The sequence below is a fragment of the Dromiciops gliroides genome, chromosome 1 (genome assembly GCF_019393635.1).
Source record: "Dromiciops gliroides isolate mDroGli1 chromosome 1, mDroGli1.pri, whole genome shotgun sequence".
NCBI classification, from domain to species: domain Eukaryota; kingdom Metazoa; phylum Chordata; class Mammalia; order Microbiotheria; family Microbiotheriidae; genus Dromiciops; species Dromiciops gliroides.
Window position 1 is genome coordinate 437504763 of NC_057861.1, and position 21019 is coordinate 437525781.

General features: G+C 42.0%; 1 protein-coding gene across 1 annotated transcript in view; it reads left to right on the forward strand.

The window, feature by feature from the left end:
* The window catches only part of ZNF366 (zinc finger protein 366), a 117206-nt gene that overhangs the window by 46671 nt on the left and 49516 nt on the right, over window positions 1-21019 (forward strand). The gene's annotated exons all lie outside the window — the stretch shown is intronic.

Sequence of the window (21019 nt, forward strand, 5' to 3'; positions counted from 1 at the left end):
ACGTTCTGTTGTTGTCAAGTCATGTCTGACTCTTCGTGACCTCATTTGGGGTTTCCTTGGCAAAGATACTGGAGTGGTTTGTCATTTCCTTCACCAGTGTATCTCTATTTTTACAGTTGAGGAACTGAGGCAAATAGGGGTTAAGTGACTTGCCCAGGGCCACACATGCACCTAGTAAGTGACTGAGGCTATATTTGAACTGAGGAAGATGAGTCTTCTTGACTTCAGACCCAGCCCTCAATCTACTGTGCCACCTAGCTGCCCCCCCCCATGTTAACATAGCACCTTAATCCTTACAAGGCTTACCTCAAGAGGTAATGAAGGGGGACAGCTAAGTGGTGCAGTGGATAGAGCACCAGCCCTGGAGTCAGGAGGACCTGAGGTCAAATCCGGCCTCAGACACTTGACACTAACTGTGTGACCCTGGGCAAGTCACTTAACCCCAATTGCCTCACCGAAAACAAAAACAAAAACAAACAAACAAAAAGAGGTAATGAAGAGGGAGCAGCTAGGTAGCACAGTGGATAAAGCACTGGCCCTGGAGTCAGGAGGACCTGACTATATAGTCATAGATCCCTGCACTCAACCTTCAAGGCATAAGGCCAGGATAAAAAAAAACAAACCACACTGGGGGCAGCTAGGTAGCGCAATGGATAAAGCACCAGCCCTGGAGTCAGGAGTACCTGAGTTCAAATCCAGCCTCAGACACTTGACACTTACTAGTTATGTGACCCTGGACAAGTCACTTAGCCCTCATTGCCCCGCACCAAAAAAAAAAAGAGGTAATGAAGAAATTCTTAGTCCTATATTACAGTGGGAAACTGAGGCTTAAGAGAATTTGGATAAGTTGTCAATTGTTGGGAACCCAGATTTCCTGACTCCAAGTCCAGACCTTTCTTTCACACACCATACTACAATGCTTCTGTAGTTTGTCCAACCCCATTCTAACGGTTTCCATCTCAAAAGCTATAAAAAGAATAGCAGTTAATACATCCATCCATCCAAGGCCCCCTTCCCCCAATAAGCTATTCAGTTGGGAAAATAATCATTTCAATGACATCAGACAAGCTTCCAAGGCATTAACACAAGATGCCTCCCCCATCCCACTTAATTCAGATCAGTATAATTGGACATTCTCCAAAAAATGTTTTATCTCCTAGGGAGGGGAAAGAATAGTTAAGTTTTGTTGGAACGAAATGTCAAGAATACCAGCTGCTTCCTCCTAAATGTAAGTAATAAATATTCCAAAGGTATGAAACGTCAATCAAAGCACAAGGGAAGGTTTTTTTTTTTCCTTAATTGTTTGTTGCTGGGGAGAAAAAGAAAACATGCCACAAAACAATGGAGAGCCAACCTTCTGATAAATGATATGGAAAACCATTAAGGGAGCTGACAAAACACTGGTCCCACTTTGCAGCATAAATATTGATGGCAAATGCTTCTGGCTGGAAAGAAGAAGTTTTCTCCCGTGCAGGCTAATTCTCGTGCAGTCAACTCAGTACATAAAGGTAATTTCCCAGAGAGAAGTGAAAAAAAGGAGCCCAACCTTTCAACAGTATTAGCTTCACGGAGGGAGAGAAGTCTTCTCCTGACTATTTCCCCATTTTCAATCTCTCCAGATTAGGGTGTGTGCACATACAATACACATATACACGTGTGTATGTATGCACATGTGTGTGTGTGTGTGTGTGTGTATATATATATATATATATATGTGCATGCACACGTGTATACACACATATTTCTAGCTCTGGCAGATTTTTCTGGCCTTTCTTTCTCTATCCCTACAGGGCTGGCAAATGGGGAAAGAGGAAGGGAATAGGTAGATAAAGCAGCTGGTGCCCAAAACAAAATAAACAAAAATTCAAGGCTTAACTGCATATATACACAAGATTTATTACAACCTTCAACCACCACCACCACGGCAAAACTGAACGCTTGAGTTTCCCTAGGTCATGGCTCTGAAAGCATGACCTTGAGCCCCAGGGCGCCCCCTCAGCTGCTGCACCCTCGAGACCAGGCTGGGAGTTAGGCACTTCTGGTCCCTTTTGGCCTGGAACTCTTAATCACAAAATGGCATTAAAAAAAAAAGTCCTAGTAGATGTCCCTCTTGCTTGAAGAATAAGCCAAAGGTGGCTGCTGAGGATGGAGGGCTGAATGTAGGCAAGAGAACAAAATTCATTTTGTCAACGCTGTTCCCTATTAATCACAGAGTTCCTAATTTTCATGACTTGCCATGAAATCAATCATCTTCTGTTCTTGGAACACGGTGATTCCCTACTCTTGGTTCACTCAGTTGGTTGGAGCCAATGATCCCAAGGTCACAGGTCTGAGCCCAGTCAGCTTGGCTCTGTTCCATGGACTCTAATTAATTCCATTCTGTGCCATTTCTAGGAGAAAAACACTGGATATAGAGCACAGAGAACTTAGATTTGGATTCTGCTTTGGTACTTACTACCTATTAACCACTGTAGACCTCCGTTTTTTCTCATCTGTAAAATTAGCTTGGCCTAAAAATTCCCTTCTACCTCTAAATCTAGGATTCTAATATCCTTTGAATCCATTCCAAATCCCCTGTCTTATGGATTCAGATTGTTAGTCAAATGGAAACTGACTTACAGGTCCTGAAGTAATCTGTCCAAGGTTATAAAGTTATTTACTAGCCAGTGTTGTGCTTTACACAGGGGTCTTCAGATTTCAAATCCAGCGTGGGTTTTTTTGTTTGTTTTTGTTTGTTTTTTTTTGCAGGGCAATAGGGGTTAAGTGACTTGCCCAGGGTCACATAACTAGTAAGTGTCAAGTGTCTGAGGCTGGATTTGAACTCAGGTACTCCTGACTCCAGGGCTGGTGCTTTATCCATTGCGCTACCTAGTTGCCCCCAGTGTGGTTTGTTTTTTTATCCTGGCCTTATGCCTTGAAGGTTGAGTGCAGGGATCTATGACTATATAAGACAAACAGAAATTAAATCTGGTGCTATTTTTAGAGGGAAAAGATTCAGGCTTCTAAGAGGTGTTTTCTTGCAGGATGGACAAACATAGATGGGTTGCCCTTCTTGAGGGAACTGTTTAATTGATGAGATCATAGATCCATTTGAGTAACTAATTATTTAATGCTTCCTAGTTACAAGGCACATTCCTAGGCTGATAAAAAGACAAAGGCAAAACTGTTCCTACCCTCATGAAGCTTACCTTTAATCAAACACACAAATGGACTGGGGAGGGGAGAGAGCCCTAATTGATTGGAATTGACCAAGACAGCTTCACAAAGGGGATGGCATCTGAGCTGAACCTTGAAGGAAGCCAGGGAGTCTGTGAGATGATAGGCAAGCACTTTGTGCAAAAGTATACTACTGTGGGTATGGGGAGGACAGGATAGTCATAACTAGAGGTGAGATGGATTGCTTCAAGTCTAATTTGGCTGGGTGGTAGAGTCAAGGGCAATAATATAAAATAAGGCTTCAAAAAGTACATTATAGGGGCAGCTAGGTGGCACAGTGGATAGAGCACTGGCCCTGGAATCAGGAGTACCTGAGTTTAAATCCAGCCTCAGACATTTGACACTGTGTGACCCTGGGCAAGTCACTTAACCCCAATTGCCTCACCAAAAGAAAAAAAAATTTAAAAAAAAAGTATATTATGAAGGAACTCAAATTCCAGGCTCAGCTATTCTTCATCATAGAGGTAATTAAAGATTTCTGAAGAAGGGAATGATATGATAAGACCTATTCCTTAAGGGAATATGACTTGGGCAGCAGTATGGAGGATGGATTTAATGACTAGAAGCTGACAGACCAATCAAGAGGCTAGTCCAATAATGTAGCTGAGAACCTGAAGGATAGGAATGGCTGTAAATTGGCAACAAATACAACAGATGGGAAGGATGGATCCCTAGGATTCAATCTTCAGGGTCATTTCCTCTGTAGATTGCAGCATTTGTGGAAAAAGAAGTAAACTAATGATTAGAGGCATTCCATAGTATGGATACATGGCAAAAGCATTAAAGAGATGCACTCCAGACCAGGCTCTGCTACTTTAAGTCATTTCACCTCCATGAATCTGTTTCCTCACCTACAAAATGAAAGGTGAGAATAAGGGTTGAGTCAGCTTGTCTCTTAAGAGCACTTCCCCCCTCGGGGATTCTATGTATTCTCAGAATAATTCTCTGCCTCCCATTCCATTATGGATAAAGCCTTTTCTGGTTTTAATAAGGCAACTGAACAACAAGCCACACTGGTTAATCCACAGCTTAAAGGATGCTTAAGGAAATAGCTGAGGTTTACTAGAAAGAGAATGGAACCATTCCAAGTCCTGACACTCAATTTTACCTCTCTGAGTCTCAGTTTCCTTATTTGTAAAATTAGAATACTATTATTTAAACTATGTAAGGGTTGTTGTGAGGTAAACATACATATTTTTTAAAGTACTATTGAAATGTAGATTGCTTTTGGATTTTTAGAAATTAGACTTCCCACCACATAGTATGCCCATTAGGACCTAATTAGACAAAACAAAAAACAAACAAAAGCCTGATTTTGACTTGGAAAGAACACAGAAGAATTAAATAGTTGTTTCCAAGGTAACTTTCTGCCAATATAGAATAAAGTTGCCCAAATTTCTAAAAAAAAAAATAACATCACCAAATGGCCTTTGAGCAGCAAAGAAATATTCCTACTTGACTGGGAAGCTGACCAAGAGCTGAAGGTTTGAAGGACATTTCTAAAACCCATTCTTTTCCATGGGGTACATGCAAAAAATTCAATGGGAAACCAAATTGTTGATTTAAAAAAAAAAAGGAAGCACTTGGCAGAGTGCCTCACGCAGAGGAGGCAATTAATAAACATTTGTTAATTTTATTTAAAGTAAATTTTGAAGTTCGAAAAGAAAGAAGTTTGAAAATGAGCTGATAAGTTACTTCCCAGTTCAAAAAAAGGACTGGGGATGGTGGAGAGCTAATTAACTTTTCAAAGGTTATATTTATAAAAGACTTCTTCAAAAGACCTATGATTTCATGGGTGTTGATGGTCCTTCCACTGATTCAGATTGCAAGCCCTTCGTGTCTTATTGGACAGACTTCTGAGTTACTATGAACAAAAAAAAGTCATCCCATGAGAATAAAGGAGCTTCAAGGTACCATGGAGGCCTTCTAGCTCAACCTCCTTATTTTCCAGATAAGGAAACTGAGGCCCAGAGAGGCAAAATGACCTGCTCAAGGTGACACTGATAGTAATTAGAGGTGGAGCTGAGCCCATGTCCTCTAACTCCAGAGCTAGTGCTCTTTCCACTGTACCACACTGCTTAGCACTTTTGTAACAAAGCCCTCTCTCAGGCCCTTGGATTTGGCAATTAAGAGATCACTGATGGGGGCAGCTAGGTGGTGCAGTAGATATAGCACCAGCCCTGGATTCAAGAGGACCTGAGTTCAAATCCAACCTCAGACACTTGACACTTACTAGCTGTGTGACCCTGGGCAAGTCACTTAACCCCAATTGCTTCACCAAAAAAAAAAAAAAAGGGAAGGAAGGAAGGAAGAAAAACAAAAGAGAGAGATCACTGGTAACTTTGGAGAGGAGTTTCAGCTGAAGGCTGAAAGTCCGACTGAGAGTTAAGAAGAGAATGAGGACATTTATCACCAAGCCAAGGGGCCTGCCTGCTGCTGCTGAGCCTATTTTCAGGTTGAATCTCAGAAAGCAGACAACTGTACTTAAAGTCTCTGCAACACGGTGGTGCTTGCCAGAATCCCTAGCATTGCCTTCAAGGAGCCAGTGTAATCTCCATAAACCTCAAGCCATCCAGGGGAAGACCTCCAACATATTAGGTGGCACTCCTGTGAAAGACTTATAGAGGATATGGATAAATGCACCAGAGAATGACAGGGAATGGGTGGATTGGAGAAAGTAACCACATAGAGAAGATCTCAGATTTATGGGACTAGCAAAGTACAATAGTAACACTAAAAACAACTGGTTTTTAAACAGTAATCTTCCCCTTACATGCACTGTCTTGTCCCAAAAGTCTGTGAGCTAAGTAATGCCCATGTTACAGATGAGGAAAGAGGTTTTCAGAGGTAATATGATGTGCTCATGAAGTCATACAGCAAGTAAATATTGGAGCTGGGACTCCAAATTCAGTGTTATTGTAGGTAATGGCGATATTTTTCTTTAAGACATTTGAATAACTAGGTAGGAAAGGGGACTTTCTATGGCCCCAATATAAATACCTACTGTCCTCCAAAGCTAAATTTTACTTAGCTCTGCCTTCCTTATGTTTAGGCTGCTGAATTTAAGACGGAAAAGGAAGGGGTTGTGAGGCATAACAAAGGGAAACGAGAGATTTGAAGCAGAGGGGAGAGATATCATCCATCTACACACAAGCATAAATAGTGACTGAAGACTCATCCTCCTGAATTCAAATCAGACCTCAGGCATTTACTATCTTGTGTATCCCAGGGCAAGTCACTTAATCCTATCTGCCTCAGTTTCCTCATCTGTCAAATGATCTGGAGAAGGAAATGGCAACCCACTTCAGTATCTCTGCCAAGAAAACCCCAAAAGGGGTTACAAAAAGTCAGGACTGAAAAATAACTGAATAACAAAAGAGGCAATACTAAATAAAATACTGAATAGCAGGTAGTTTCATTCTGTAGCTAAGGATTCTTATTATTATCTTATTCTATTGGATTTGTGTGCAAAGAGGGTGTAATTCTTTAAAGAGGAATTCCTAAGGACCCCAAACCCCATACCCTATTTCCCCACAACAAAAGTAAGATGTAACCTGGTGCAAGAGGAAAAAGTCCTGGATTTAGAGAGTCCCTAAGTTCAAATGTCTTCGGGTCTCAGTTTCCTCAATGGTAAAAAGGAGTCGGTCTTTTTAAAGTCCCTTCCAGCTATGCTCCCAATATCCTGGAACCCAGGACCTCAAAAGAAGGTGGAGGTGGGGTGAGCTGGAAGAGAAGTAGATGCAATTGATGTCTCTGAAAAGCAGCTCTCATTCTTTGTATTAGATTGGAGTTAAAAGCGACTTGAGACTGGAGGAAAAGGCCAGTCCTGGGAGCCAGGAAATGCAAAAGATAGGATGCATTCAATGACTTTTGCAAGAATGAAGTTTAAATCAGGAAAACTAGAGGTGTGGGAATAAGTCACTGGAGCCCCCTTTCTGCCCCTTCCCTGCTTTCTTTTAATCTTCACAGCTAAAAGGCATAATGTAAAAGCAGGAAGTTAAAAATCCCATGAAGATTTAAATCCTGGGACCATTTCGATTTCGCAGAAAAGTAATTAAAAATCGCAAACCTTTATTACCTGGGGGAAGCATTTTTTTCCCCTCTGCCCATCTTTCCTATTGGCTGAGAGGATGAGCTCTTTGCTCGAAGAAAGCTTGCTCTCATAGGTTGGAAGCGCCGCAGCTTCCCTCCCTCCCTGAGTCGAGCTCAGCCAATGATCTCTGAGCAGCTCTCTGGGCCCTCCCTCTCTCCCCTCCCCCCATCCAGATGTTGCTTGGTCCTTTCTCCAGCAGCCTCCCTTCAGCTCTGGGGGATCTGCAGGAGTGTGGTGAGGTAGGCAGAGGGGAGCAAATAATCATGCGTGGTCCATTTCATTCACATTCACTTACTACTGCTTCAGATCCAGACCCAGGCTTAAGGGGTTGGGGGCTGATACACACTACTAGCAAGTATATTATAAGGATTATAAGGAAAACACTCATCTAGATGCTGGCTGAATAATGATGGTAATGACTAGCTGACACCACCTCGAAGGGGTTGCTAATGCCTCTATGTCAAATTAATTCAAGCTGATTCTGAATTGGCAGAAGCAGGCACTATTCCCCTGATGGGCTGCATGAATTCACGTTATATTGAAGCTAGAGAGGATTCTGGTTTTGAAAGCAAACACAATAAAGTCCGTCCATGTGATCTCAATCAAGCAATCAGAAATCGTCCACACTCTAGGGAGTGTCAGCTGGGGGTGGGACGGTGGGGAAGAGATACAAGAGTATTATGATCCTTGTCCTCAAGCAACTTAAAATCTACTTGGGAAGACAGGACAAGACCAGCTGGTGAAATAGAGGAGGATTTTTAGGAGTTCAGAGTCCATTGATATTGGGAAAATCTGCTGGACTTGTGGTCAGGAGAGATCTCGGTGTGAATGGCGTCCGCGACACTAGCTATTCGAACATTGGTTAAATCAATTACCTGTCTGAATTTTAGATTACTCATCTCTAAAGTAGAGACGATGTCTGTAGTAACTACCTCAGAGTGTTGTTGTAAGGATCAAATGAGAAAAATGCGAGTAGAACTTAGCAAATCTCAAAGCACTATATAAATGTCAGTAACGATGCCAATTGATGATGATAATTATTAATGGTAGTAGGAGTAGGGAGGTAAAAACTAGGCTTGGAGTAGTTTGAAAGGCTTTGTGGGGAAATTAATTCAAGCTGATTCAATTAATTCAATCTACTTTAAGGTGAATCTGGAAAGGCAGTACAATTTGGTTAATGGAAAAGAGGAAGAAAGATATTCCTAGTTGGAAGAGTGACGGAATACAGGCATACTCAGAGATATTGCAGGTTCGGTTCCAGACCACCTCAATAAACTGAATATTGCAATAAAGCCAGTCACATGAATTTTTTTGGTTTCCTAGTGCATATAAAAGTCATTTTATGATCTATTAAGTGTGCAATTGTATTATGTCTAAAAGAATAACATGCATACTTTAATTGAAAAATATTTATTGCTAAAAAATGCTGACCATCATCTGAGTCTTCTGCAAATTGTAATATTTTTTGTTTGTTTGTTTGTTTTGGAGGCAATAGGGGTTAAGTGACTTGCCCAGGGTCACATAGCTAGTAAGAGTCTGATGTCAAATTTGAACTCAGGTCCTCCACTTTGCCACCTAGCTGCTCCTAAATTGTCATCTTTTTTACTGGTGAAGGGTCTTGCCTAGATGTCGATGGCCACTGACTGATCAGGGTCGGGGTTGCTGAAGGTTGGGGTGGCTGTAGCAACTTCTTAAAATAAGACAATGATGAAGTTTGACACATTGGTTGACTCTTCCTTTTACTTGAACACTTAGAAACCATTGTAGGGTTATTTAACTGGCCAGAAGAGAGGGAGAGAGTGGATGGAGCAGTCAGAACACACAACATTTATCAATTAAGTTTACTGTCTTATATGGGTGCCCCAAAACAATTGCCGTAGCAACATCAAAGATCACTGATCACAGATTACTATAAGAGATGTGATAATAATAAAAAAGATTGAAATAGTGCAAGAATTACCAAAATGTGACACAGATGTGATATGAGCATGTGATATTGGAAAAATGGCATAGATAGATTTCCTTAACAGAGGGCTGCCACAACCTTTAATTTGTAAAAAAAAAAAAAAAAAAAGCAATATCTGTAAAGGGCAATGAGGTATGTCTGTGATAGCTCAGAGATAAAAATTAGTGTCTCACATGTGGAGACTGATGAGGAGATTGGCCCAGTTCACCTGGAAGTTGTAAAGTTTGTCAGAAGTAGTGGAAAATAAGGTTGAATAGAAGGTGCGGGGCCCACTATGGAAAGCCTTATAACAAGACATGGGAGCTTTGAGTTCAGTGGGACATGTGGAATCTTTGCAGGTTCTTGAGAAGGGGAAAAGAGACAGTAAAAGTAGTGTTTTAGGAATATTAGTTTGTTAGAGCTTCGAAGAATAGATTGGAGTCAGGGAAATTAGCTAGGAGCCTGCTGAAGTGTGGTGACCAGGGTCTGGACTTGGTACTGGCAGTGAAAACTTGAAGAGGGGGAAGGGCACTAAAGAGATATGGCCCAGTAAGGATAGATAGTTTGGGTGACAGATGAGAGCCCAGCATTGGTCTTTGAGGAAGGGAGAATGCTTAAACAAAAGTCATCTGTTGATGTTCAGTTGTTTTGCAATCATGTCTGACTCTTTATGACCCCATTTGGGGTTTTCTTGGCAGAGACACTGAAGTGGTTTTGCCATTTCTTTCTCCAGCTCATTTTACAGATGAGACAAGGGGCAGCTAGGTGGCGCAGTGGATAGAGCACTGGCCCTGAAGTCAGGAGTACCTGAGTTCAAATCTGGCCTCAGACACTTGACACTTACTAGCTGTGTGACCCTGGGCAAGTCACTTAACCCCAATTGCCTCACTAAAAAAAAAAATTACAGATGAGACAAACAAGGTTAAATGACTTGCCCAGGGTCATACAGCTAGTAAATGTCTGAAGCCAGATTCAAAACCAGGAAGATGAATCTTCCTGATTCCAGTGATGCTCCATGAATGGAGGAAAGGTAATCAAAAGGAGAAGCAAGATTTAAAAAAAAAAAAAAGAAAGAAAAATATTTTGAGACAATAACACTGGCTGAATTCCATCTTCTTATTTAATTGGTTATAATCAAAGGTGGAAGCATAGAAGATAGGAATGAAGCTGGAGAGAAGTAAGTTCACCATGAATTGATGGGGGGGGGGGATTCGATCCTTGTCAAGTTATGTTTCCCCAAGAAAATATAGCTGTGACCTTTGTCAAGTTACTTGAGAATCACAAAATCTTAGAGCTGAAAATCACCTTAAAGGTCATCTAGTCTTTACACATCAGGAAACTGATGCACAAAGAAATTAGAACCCCCCCTGACCACTAGATTCCCTGTCCAGTGCTCTTTCCACTAAATAATACCATCTCTCTTTGAGCCTTGGTTTTCTCATCTATAAAATAAGGTTGTACTATGTGTTCTAAAGTTTGTTCTAGCTATGCACTCTATGACAAACTAATAGCAGTTACTGATGGACATCTCTCTAGACTATACCTTTGGAAACAAAAGGCTTCACTTTTTATCAGAAAGAGGAAAAGAATGATGATTTTAGATATAAACTAGTTTTAGGAGACCATTCTTCTCACCCCCATACCAAAGATCAGAAAAAAATAAACACAAAAGTAGAAGTGGACATGGGTTCACAGCCACATGAAGGTTGGGTAAGAGGATGGGGCCTTCAGGGATGCAGCTAGAAATAATCCTTATGATTAACACTCAGAAATCAAGAGACAGACGGAGATTCTGATCAGTTGACTGGAAGCAGGCTGTGAATACTCTTTACAACCAATTTGCATATATGTATATGGTGTAGTTCTTTCCCCTGAGTCGGCTGATAGGATTTGTCAAAAGTAAGTGCAAACTTATGTCTTCTTACTCATCTTATCAGGAGTATCACCTCCCTGTTAAGTCTTTGTTGTTCTGTTATTTCTAGTGTAAAGGTCATTTTTCCTTGCAGAGAAAAAGAAATGAAAGAATGGAGCAGCTGTTCCAGTTTTATCATCTGGTGTCAGTTATCATGGTCCCATCCACCCCAAGCAGTTCCTTTCTTGACCCTCCTTGCTTTTCTTACCTCTCTCTCTTACACATCTCAGCCCATCTGAAATGTCGATGAATGAATGCCCTGGAATCACAGGAAAACAATCAGCTGCTTTTGTGCTGTCTGTCCCATCATACATCCTATGTCATCATGGGCTTTTCCAGAACCTTTTGCATCTTTATATCTGACCTGCCTTCATTTCCACATCCCCACCATTTCACTGAAATGAGCAGTTCTCCCAAATCAAGCCATGGGAGTCTGTCATACTGACCCCAAACCCCCATACTAATGCCAGGAGAAGGCCATGCATTTGAGGCCAAGAGGGTAGAGCAAGAGCTTGACATAATAACCTACTTAGCACCCTGGGAATAGACTGGCAGGCGGATTGTGTAAAGTCAGGTTGGCACGGGCCCCAGATGAGTAGAGGAGTCCTCCAGGGGACATCAAAATCCTGGTTGAGTTCAGTGGCCCAGATCTACCCTGAACATGGTGCCTGTCCATCAATCAACTTTCACTGGGTACAAAGTATGTACAAAGCACTGTGTTACATGTTGTTGGTGAGGGAAGAGAGATCAAAGATATGAGACCCTTCTCTCAAGGAATTCAGAATCTAGTTAGGGAGGCAAACCACGGTCACTTGAAAAGATAAACAGTAGCTAGTAGATGTAAAATGAAGAGTAAAGATAATATAACAAAGTAGCCAGGCACGTTTGTTGTTGTTCAGTTGTGTCCAACTCTTCATGACCCATTTGGGGTTTTCCTGGCAAAGATACTGCAGTAGTTTGCCATTTCCTTCTCCAGCTCATTTTGCAGATGAGGAAAGGGAGGGCAAACAGGGTTAGGTGACTTGCCCAGGGTCACAAAACTAGTAAGCATCTGAGACCTGATAGAAACTCATAAAGATGAGTCTTCCTTACTCCAAGGCCAGTGCTTTCTCCAATATACCACCTAGCTGCCCTGTATCCCTAATGCTTGCAAAGTGCCTAGGCCATAGTAAGGGCTTAATATATGCTTGTTGACTGATTGATTAAACCCTAGTATTCATTTTCTTTCATATTGTACAAGAAGGTTTACGAAAACCTCTTTTTTTCAATCAACAAACTCCAGTGACCCTCCTCTTCTCTCCAGGATCAGAGGAGTAAAGATTTGGAGCTAAAAGGGACTTTAGAAGTATCCCATCATTTTACAGACAAGGAAACTTGGAGGGGCTTCGGGGTGGAGATGGACTGAAAAAGGTTGGGAACAATGACCTTTGTGATCCAGGGCACCTGACCAAGCACTGTCAACAAAGGGAGCTCCTTTGTAATGGAAAGGAGGAAGTTGGGTCTGGGAATTAAATCAGAAGCAGGACTGATGGATAAAAGAGCTGAGAGAAAGAATTGCCTAATCACAAGCAGGGATCTCTCCTTGTCTCTATGCCTCTGCAACATTCAGTTATTCAGGACAAAGTTATTCAGGACAAATGGCCTAGTTCTTTGAGGCTTTCTACATATTCCTCTGCCAAGGCCTAACTGGTCCTTGCCCATCCCTTGCTGGGGCTTGCTGAGCCTGAGCATTGCTTGGCAAACGCTTTCAGGTGGGAAGAGACCCAGCAATGTTTTTAAGTAAGAATGAAAACAGTTTCCTGGACCCATCAGAAAGTTCTCTTCTTGATGGAGAGGCTGAAGCAGTTCACATAAATGCAGGAAAACCCAACCAAGCCCATTGGAGGAACCTGCAGCTTTGCCCTTTCCCCAGACTGAGGCCTGACCCCTTGGTCCCTCAGTTCTTCATCTTCCTCCCTCTCACTCTCCAGCCTCCTCCCCAGAATTGCCCCTCCTAAGGTAATTTTTTTTTTCTGTGCTTTTCTTCCTTTACTCATTTGCCCCTTTGTGTCTCTTCCTTTAGAGAGGGTTGTGGGCAGTGCTGAGCCAGGCCTAACCAAGCCACCACTTCCCCAGCTCACAAAGGGAAGAAAGAAAGAGGGAAAGAAGCAGTGATGAACTCATTTCATATAATTCTGGAAAATGTATTTTACAATGCTCTCCACCTCCAGAAAAAGAACTGGTAGAGTCTGAATGCAGATTGAAGCATACTTTATTTTTCTTGTGGAGTTTTTGTGTTGTTTTTTTCCTTGGTTTGTGTTTCCTTTTGCAACATGGCTAATATGGAAATATATTTTGCATGACTGCTCATGTATAACCTGTATCAAATTACTTGCTTTCTCAAGGAGGGAAGAGAGGAAGGAGGGAATTTGGAAATCAAAATTTTTAAAAAAGGTTTTACATGTAATTGAAGAAAATTTTTTAAATAAGAAAACTTATTCCCCCCCCCCTTTTTGTCCCAATGAATTGAGGTAATAAAGGAATGCCCACATTCTCCTGTGGAGAAAGCTCAAGGAATGAGTAATTTGCTGTCTCTTGGCCTTCAGGCTGAGAAGAAATCAGTGGCTTTAGTGGAGACAAATAAACCTGCTCCTAGCTTGCTGACTCATTGTGGTTTTTTTCTAATAGCATTTCCCAGAATGACTTTGGATTCAAATAATAACCACAAAATACCAGTACATTTACTTGGGGAGCATTTACATTTTGGTGCAGTAGGTGAATCCCCAATGAAAGGGCATTGTTCTTTCTCTCTGATTTTGCCTTTCATTTATATATCTTATATATACATAGTTAATTGCAAGTTTTCCACAATCAGAATGTAATAAGTTCAAACCCAGCTTCAGATACTTATAACTGTATGACCCTGGGCAAGTCCATTTAACTGTCTTCCTCAGTTTTCTTAACTGTGAAATAAGGATAACAACTGCACTTACCTCAAGGGATAGGCTCAAATGAGATAGTCTTTATAAAGTGATTAACACAGTGCCCGGCACTGACCTTTGGACATGACTGCATTTTGAGATACAGTCCCAGGGTTCCTCTTCTGGTTCCCCCAGACTGACCTGGGGGTGACCCAATGGTCAGCTTGCCATCTATACTGACCCTCTCGTTGTTGAGCCTTCATCCCCTGCCTTCCTAACCCATCCCAACTCTGCAAAAGGAATTACCTAAAGGTTCCAGATAAAGCAGTTTCACTCTCACTTTTGTGTTTCCTCCCAACTCTTTTAGGCAAGTTATGGGGGTCACATGGAGGACAGGGTTGCATGGGAGAAGGCAGAGATCAGGGGCTTGGGGATATATGATCCAAAGGCCATAATCACAAGACAATGGATTAAGTGCCCATCATGTTCAGAGCACTGTGCTGGGGGAGATGACCTCGAGATGAGGAGCAATTGTGTAGGGATGGTGAGAAAGCATCAGATTCTGAGTCTGAACTCTGGCTTTACCACTCCCTACTTGTACGGCATGGGGCAAGACTCTTGGCTTCTCTGTTCCTCAGTTTCCTGATATGGTAAATGATGATAACCCTTTATGAGGCTTGTTGTAAGGACCCTCACATAGTTAACCAATGTTAGGAGTGATACACACAAACACATACATGACTACATATAAAGGATAAAAGAAAGATGTAAAGCAAAGGGTTAAGTGTGAACTAAGGATGGAGATCAACCAATTTGTGTCATTGGGGAGGGGGGAGAGGGGAAAATCCTATGGGAATGGAAGAAGACTATTGGGACAAATGACACACACATGCCCTTAGTGCTCCCCAAAGCGTAGTATACACTTCTGATGGAGCACTGCATTCACCTGTGTGATGTTGAACACATCTTCATCTGTAAAATGAAGGGGTTAGATTAGATGGGCTTTAGATTCTCTTCCAGCTCAAAATCCGTGGTCCTGTGATCCTTGGTTCTCTCCAAGCATTCACATACCCCGGATATCCAAAGTTCTTCTAAAGTTCTGTGTCACTTCTTCCATCTCCTTCCTCTTGGTCCCATTTGGCAAATTCCATGCCTATTGATTTGATGGAACCCCAATGGAGCCAGGAGTTAGTCATCTGTTTGATTAGATTTATTTCTGTGAAATGTATGCTAAATTTATATTTGTTATGAAAATTATGAAATTTATGAAAAATGTCCAAGGAGTTTTGCCTGTCAGTGCCTGAGCTGGGCAGCATTCCCGAGGATATCAGATTGGCACTTTGTTCTCAAAAAACCTGGAGTGAGTTAGGGCAGAGGTTACAAAGGCTAAGAAATCATTGAGTTGTGTGTAGGTGAAGGGGCATGGAACTCTATGCCTTTGACATGAAAGCCTGACCGGCTTCCCTTAATTGGAAACATGACGTCTTTGTTGTTGTTGTTCTTGAATTAGAATAAGTCTATCTTAACCAGGCTGGAACCCCAGTGGACACCTCCAAGTCTGGTCCCACTACTAATTAATACAGGAGTTTTAGTGTTTCATTTCTGGTCCAGTTTATTCTTCCTTAGGCAGCTGGGTGGCCTCACACTCCCATGGTAACTCATGTTATTGGTTTGCCCGCCAACATCAGCCTCCCCAGGAACATGCACTACTGCCCAACATAGCTGCCCCAGCTGAAATGAACTGGTATTCTCTGGTGGCAGCTGGGCCTATCTCTGAAGGGCACTTTTTGTGAAGGGATCTCCATTCCCCAATTCTTCCTTGGATCAAGGACACTGAATTCTTCACTGGCTCCACTCTGTCCTAATAAGACCAAAGTGCAAATAAATAGTCTCAAGCTTAGAGTCAGAAAAATTCTGGATTGGGGTTTCCTAGAATCCAGTCAAAATTCTAGTACCCTAAGCCAAAAAAAAAAATATCACAAAGGACCCACAATGACAAAATAAACAATTCTCTTGGGGGGAAAAAGAGTGCCTTCTTGCAATGTTAGGCAGGGAGAAAGACATGGGGTCTGCATAATTCTGCCAAGGCCTTTCTTTTCTTTAGCACTTGGTGTCCACATATCCACACCTTCCAACTGTGTTCGAGGACAGGGATATTAATAACTGTCGGCAGCTATGCCTGAGCTATCCTGTCATGAGTACAAAGAGCCAAGAGGATCCTATTCCTTTCAACCCCATGAGAGACAGATGGTAACTACGCCAAACCTTTTATACAGAATGACATTCTGTACCTTACAGGTATGGATCCTCGATCTCCTGGCCTGAGAGGAAATATACTGTACTTGTCAAGTGAGCTAGGTTGAAAATTGACCAAATGGGGGTAGCCAGGTGGCACAGTGGATAGAGCACTGGCTCTGGATTCAGGAGGACCTGAGTTCAAATCCAGCCTCAGACACTTAGCATTTACTAGCTGTGTGACTCTGGGCAAGTCACTTAACCCCAGTTGCCTCACCAAAAAGAAAAAAAGAAAATTGACCGAATGACCAAGAGATCCCGTGCCTTGAAAAATCTCTTTATAAGGTCTAGGCCTCAGTCATTATATCAGACTGGCTTTCACAACTGGCTCCAACCTACCTTTCCAATATTGCTATATATTTCTCCCCTTCCTACACTCTTAAGTCCAGTCAAATCGGTCTTCTCATTCTCCATTTTCCATTTCCTTTAGGTCTAAGGGACTACATGGATTGGTAGAAAGGGGAGGAGAGAGATACAAGACATTTTGGGTGCTGCTTGAGTCTCTCAGTCTGAGTCCACATCACCAGTTCTAATTTTTAAAAAATGTAAGATTCTTAAGGGTGGAGATTGTTTCATTTTTTGTCTTTCTATCAAATGCTTGTTTCTTCATTCAAGAAAGTTGAGTGTCACTATCTTCATTAATCAATCAGCCAGTCACTACTATGTGCCAGGTATTGTGTTAATCATTTGGCACCCAAAACAAAAAGGGCGACAATCCTTGCTCTCACTTTAATTGGGGGAGACAACACATAAAAGAAAGGTCATTGGAAGCAACAATGGAAAAGTCCAGAGATCCTACAGGTGTTGGGGTGGAACATCAGATGCTAAGAGCCAGGGACTGTTTGAGTATGCCAGTAGGTCAGTTGTTAGTGTTGGAGGGCATGTTGCAGGGTGTAAATTTAGGGCAGATGATAAGACTGAAAGGACCTTGGGATTCGGTGACAGAACAGATGGCAAAGGCTAGTGGTCCTTCCTCTCACTGGAATGATAAGAGTTGTTGACTCCCATCTTATCCAAGCCTTGTGAGTAATCAAGCAGCTGGGATGGGTTCTAGGAAGCTCCAGACAGAGAAAGGAGTGAGGGAGGAAGAAGAGGGGGGAAACCTCCATGCCTTTGCTCTTCCAGCATCTCCCCAGTCATCGTCCCCTCTATATTCCCTGCTATCAATTTAATGCTCATGCTAATTTCACCATTTCGGGCAGGAGTGAGAGATGATGAAATAATGTCATTAAGAATATGAGGAAACTCGAGAAGACCTATAAGACTTGGGTCCAAGTTCTGATTTTCCTTCCTACTATCACTGTCACCTTAGGCAAGTTTTTACTGTCCTTGAGCCTGTTTCCTCATCTGCAGAATGGGAGGAATAAAAATAACTGCTCTGTGTATTCCATACATGTGATAGTATATGTAAGATGTTTTGTAAACTATAAAGCACTATTTAAATCAGATGTTCTGGAAAAAGGAAGGCAGGAAATGGAATTCCTGAGTATTCCTGGCAGGATTATTCTTGCAATGCCCCTCTTCCATCTCTAAGCTCCAACTTCCCAGGGGGACAAATCAGTGTGGTTTCCCAACTCCTACTGGGAAAAAAGGGCCAAATACAAGAATAACAAGAATAATTTGGGGAAATTCTAGACCTGAAATTTCATGGGCGTAGAGAGCTCAAAGTAAAGAATCTCCTTCTCCAGGCAGCTAGATGGCACAGTGGATAGAGCACCGGCCCTGGATTCAGGAGTACCTGAGTTCAAATCCGGCCTCAGACACTTAACACTTACTAGCTGTGTGACCCTGGGCAAGTCACTTAACCCCAATTGCCTCACTAAAAAAAAAAACTAAAAAAAAAAAGAATCTCCTTCTCCTTATGCAGCAGATCCACAACTGCTTTGAACTTTATAGTCGATGCATGGCCTGGGACAGTGGAAAATTAAGTGACTTTTAGTCAGAGTCACACAGCCAGTTGTGATGAACTAAGTCCAGTCTTTCTGTCTCTCCTTAAGTCATGCTACTTCATCTCCATTTTATTGATGAAGAAACCAAGGCTCAGAAGGAACTTACTTAAAGCTCACGCAGGCAGGGAAAATCTCTATCCTTTTTTAATACTTAGTCCTCTCCTGAGTTTTTGTTTGTTTGGGGCGGGGCAATGAGAGTTAAGTGACTTGCCCATGGTCACACAGCTAGTAAGTGTCAAGTGTTTGAGGCCAGATTTGAATTCAGGTCCTCCTGAATCCAGGGTTGGTGCTTTAGCCACTTCACCACCTAGCTGCCCCTCTTTCAGAGGTTTTAAGAAACTCCCAATGGTTCTCAGGAGTTAAAAGATGTGAATTGTTGGCAGTTTGGCTGTTGTGTGTGAGTGCAAATGTGTGTGTGTGTGTGTGTGTGTGTTTGTGTTTCATTCCAACACACACACAAACCCCACTTTGTAGTTAAGGAAATTAGCTTTTCATTGTACAAAAAAATCCACAAACATCTCATTAGGACACTTATGTACTAATGAGGGATAATCAGTGTGCTTTCAAACCCTGCCTAGAGTGGAGATAAACACTATTTAACCAAGAACTATAGTGAGACTCCAGCATGAAGTTAGCCTTCCCAATCCTTGCAAATCACCCATTTTATGCAGACCAATGTTTAGGCCACAGTGTAGAGGATCCTGGCTCTGAGGTTGTCTAAGATCCTACCCTTTGTTGTTAAGATGTTTCAGTCATTATGGTCCGACTCTTCGTGCCCCATTTGAAGTTTTCTTGGCAAAGATACTGGAGTGGTTTGTCATTTCCTTCTCCGGCTCATTTTACAGATGAAGTAACTAAGATGAATAGGGTAAGTGATTTGCCCAGGGTCACAATCTTAGCAAGTGTCTGAAGCCAGTTTTGAACTCATGAACATGAGACTTCCTGATTCCAAGCCCAGTGCTCTTCCCATTGCATGCTCTAGCTGCCTTTAGGGACCTACTCTAGTCCCATCAATAAGCAGGATCCTTTGTCTCCATTAAATCTCATGCCAGAGAGGAACACAAGGCTAGACTGACTCTATTTGTGCCTTAACTACATCATTCAAGCAGGGGAACCTTAGGTGGCCTAGTGGATAGAGTGCTGGGCATGAAATCAGGAAGACCTGAGTTCAAATCCAGCCTTAGACACTTAGCAGCTTTGTGACTCCTCAGCAAATCACCTAATTTGCCTCATTTTCCTCAGATGTAAAATGAGGATAATAATAGCACCTACCTCCCAGGGTTGTTGTGAGGATCAAATGAGATAAATATTTGTAAAACACTTAGCAAAGTGTCTGGCATATAGTAAATGCTATACAAATGTTAGTTATCATTCATTCAGCAACATCTATTTAATGTCTTCTCTTTGCAACAGAGTCAGGGGTGTCAAACACAAAAGGTCCAAACCAAATTAAAATGTAACTGGGAAATATTTAACAAAATAAGTAGAAATATAATAGAACATAGATAATGTTAATATGTGGTTTTCTAAGTCAATATGAGCCCACAGGGATCCTTAAGTACGGCTTAAAAGTGGCCCCAGTTTCCATTTGAATTTGACACCGTTGTACTGAACTACATGCTGAATTTAGTTGCCAAGAATGGACTCCTCACAACCCAAACCTACCTGCAGCTGGAGTAATAGATCAGCTTCATTGACATTGAGAATGTGGTGAATTAGTCATGTGACTTGAGATTGTTCATCACTGGTTCATCAATAGGTTAAGGTGATTTGGAAGAGGAAACATTTCCATTCTCTTGGCTGAGATCTCTGAAAGTCACCCCACTTCCCACACATATTCATTATGTTTACTAGGACTCACAACTTTCTTGGTTGAGGAAAATGAAAGTGCATGTTTTGGATAGAGGGCAGGTGTTCTTGGGCAGTGGCTGCCCTTGTGCAAACCTGTCACCAGAGATAGGACTCACTTTAGCTCTAGTCCAGATGGATTGCATTCTACCTCCCATCACTGAGACAGCTGGAAAGAGGGATAGGGAGAGAGCAAGCCATACCTGAAGAAGTTTCCCAACTTGGACATTTTGTTTCAGATACCAGGGGACAGGAGACTTGGGGTCAGATCTAGTCTTAGATATTCTTTACCTGTTTGATCACAGGCAAGTCACTTAACCTCTTATAGCCTCAGTTTCTACATTTGTTAATTATAGATTTAGCAATGACGGGACCTTAGAGACCATTTAGTCTAATTTCCTTATTTTACAAATGAGTAAACTGAGGTCCATGGACAGGTAGGTGGCACAGTGGCTAAAGTACAAGGCCTGGAATCAGGAAGACCTGAGTTGAAATCTGGCCTCAGACGCTTATTAGCTGTATGTCCCTGGGCAAGTCACTTAACCCTGTTTGCCTCAGTTTCCTTATCTATAAAAATGAGCTGGAGAAGGAAATGGCAAGCCACTCCAGTATCTTTGCCAAGAAAACCCCAAATGGGGTCACAAAGAGTTAGGGAAGTACTGAAAAGACTAAACAACAAACTGAAACCAAAAAATGACTTGCCCCAGGTTGCAAAGCTAATAATTGAGGGGTCTGAGTTTTCCCTTACCTACCTCCCAATGGTGTATTGCAAGGAAAGTGCTTTGTAAACCTTAACATGCTATAGGAAGGAGTTAATCATTATCATTCCAAGCCTTTACCTGACTTTAGCTTGGGGCTTGT